At 39.4% G+C, this 2500-nt stretch overlaps 1 long non-coding RNA gene across 1 annotated transcript in view; it reads left to right on the top strand.

Moving 5' to 3' along the window:
* The window catches only part of LOC138027815 (uncharacterized), a 3233-nt gene extending 1231 nt beyond the window's left edge, over positions 1-2002 (top strand). The window contains exon 2 of the long non-coding RNA XR_011127514.1: positions 1329-2002. This is a non-coding gene — a long non-coding RNA (uncharacterized lncRNA). The remainder of the gene's footprint in view (positions 1-1328) is intronic.
* The last annotated feature ends 498 nt before the right edge of the window (positions 2003-2500 follow it).

Here is a 2500-nt window from a genome sequence, read left to right as displayed (position 1 = left end):
ATGGCGTGAAAAATTTGACGGGTTGCGAGTTTTTCTTGCACTAGCGAGTTTGACGATCACCAGAGCAGTAGCAGCGATGTTTTGTTGAGAGAAAGATGGATGAAGATCTTCCTGCATTGCTGATCTCAGATAATTAATTAAATAAATAAATAAATAATTAATTCGGGCGACCAACTTGGAGGGCTGGGCACCCCAGCTGAAATGCTTGGGAGCCCGAAGGGCTCCCCGAAATTTTCCTTAGAGCACAGCCTTGATAATTTGCGAGGTACTGTTACTCCATATTGACAGGTCTTATCTCTTTCAATCTCCCAAAAGGGACTTTAGGGAGATTAAGCAAGCACGACTTCGACGACAGCGAGATCTTCATCTGAAATTCCGCAATCATTTCTCAGTTATTTCAAACCATTATGTAATCTGCGCTTCGGAGAGAAGACCTAATTGAAAATTTGTCGTCAAGTGATCACATCATCCACAAAACGGCAAAACAGGTCATTTCACGTCGTTGAAAGGTCGAGAGCGGCTTTGAAATGTACAAGGATGATAAATGCACGTACAAAGCGTGCAAAACTCTGTTTTTCATAGTATATGCAAATTTCTGATATTTTTGTCGCCGTCGATACTTCAAAAACGTTAACCTAACTTAAGTATTTCAAGATGTAACGCAATAGAGTCACGATCATGTAGAGCTGGAGACGCCCGTAGACAGTCTCATTACATTAGAGAGGAGGTACTAGTCAAAATCCTGGGATCTTTTGCGCTTCGTTGCATTTCAATATATTTCTGATAAATGAAATAAATCCAACTGCACGACACTGCCCCTATAATTAAGTACAGTTGACGAAGACTGTGCCAATTCGGTCTTACATGAATGACGACTTTTTTTCCATGTAACTGTCGATGATGATCTTGAATTCTTCTTTGCATTTTTTGGCCAGGTTAGGGTTACGGTTAGTAAAATCCAGGTAGTACTTTCAACCCTTTACTTTTTATCTAGTAACTTATCGATTTCATCAGACAAGGTAAAAGAGCTTCCCGAGAATCTTAAAGGGGTAGTGTCACGCAATTTGAGTGGAACTCCAGTATGGTGTAAAATAAATGGAAATGAAAGCTTCTTTTACAAGAACTTTGTTAGTGCACTGAATTCAATTTTTGTCATGTACAGCTCAGGAGGACAAGGGTGGAAATGGATTGAAACTTAAAAAAATCGGTCAAAGTTTGAAAATCCTCAAAATGTTAACATGGATAGCTTTTCCTAGCAAAGTTTAAGCCATTATTTTGTCGTCACGTCAACATGATATTACAAACATCTTTCTTTGAAAATCATTTAGGTACAAAATGGTGAAGACTCACAATTGTCTGGTGGAAATAGAAAACAAGACAATGTTTCATATGACGTATGTGAGAGACTGGTATGACAGTGGGCGAGTGGCTGACGGGTTCACATGGACTGATGTTGCTCCAGGTGATCGTTCAGTAGTCAGTAATTATGAAAGAGATAGTTCCTTCGCAGGATGTTCTGGTTACGTGACTTATCAGATAGGAGACAGTGAGTTCTCGATCGCCTTCTCCAATCCAGTCGTGGGAACAAATAAACTTGGAGTGGGCCTAGATGGAGCAAAAACTTGGGAGAACATGTCCAACCACAATTATGGGACATTCGTCGAATATATTCATTTAGGCAATGCAGTGAAATTAGAGTGTATTTGTCAGTGCACTGGTGGACATGTAAACAGTTGCTCTGTTAAAGTGCGCACAGATGGGCCTCCAGCACCTGCACTCCGCCCTGGCTGGTGTCATACATAATTTGGAACTTCTCTTGTCTTTATTAAGCTTTTTATCCGGCGGTCAACGGTATGGTCCGGGACGGACGAAAATAGTCATAAACTACTACTGGTGCATAACTTTTGCTTCCCGTATGTTAACGGATACTAGAAAATTTGGTCATAATTCACCTGTATTGAATGAACTTGGATGGCTCATCATTAAACATGTTCTGAAATTGCGTGATGTAACTATGATTTACAAATGGATTAACCTTCAAGCTCCAACCTATTTACTAAGCGCTAATCTTTTCACACGTGGGTGATATATATACAATGGTATAACATATAATACGCGCGGATATTTTGCGAGTAGCGTAGTATTAAAAATACGAGCAATGAGCAAAATGTCCACGAGTATTATATGTTAAACCATCGAATAAGATGTGTTATTTTGCTTCAATTTTATTTGGTAAGAGTGTTTTGAAAAAAGACATCATATGTACTTCAGGGTGTGTGCAAACGATGTAAACAGCACAAAGATCGAGCCAAAGATCTTTATTTGATTGGCCGGATAAACAAAATGACGAGTGACAAGCGATGACAAGCTAAATTCTCAGGCTTTGAATCATGTTGAAAAAAAGTTCATATATTGAAAAACTCCCGTTCCGTCCGTATTTGCTCTGTTCCAAACCGGTCAAACGGGGACACTACAGTGTATTACCATTTCATATTTTGCG

Source organism: Montipora capricornis, chromosome 12 (genome assembly GCF_036669925.1).
Source record: "Montipora capricornis isolate CH-2021 chromosome 12, ASM3666992v2, whole genome shotgun sequence".
Lineage (NCBI taxonomy): Eukaryota > Metazoa > Cnidaria > Anthozoa > Scleractinia > Acroporidae > Montipora > Montipora capricornis.
Note: the sequence above shows the minus strand (reverse complement) of the source record. Positions and strands in the feature narration are given on the sequence as shown.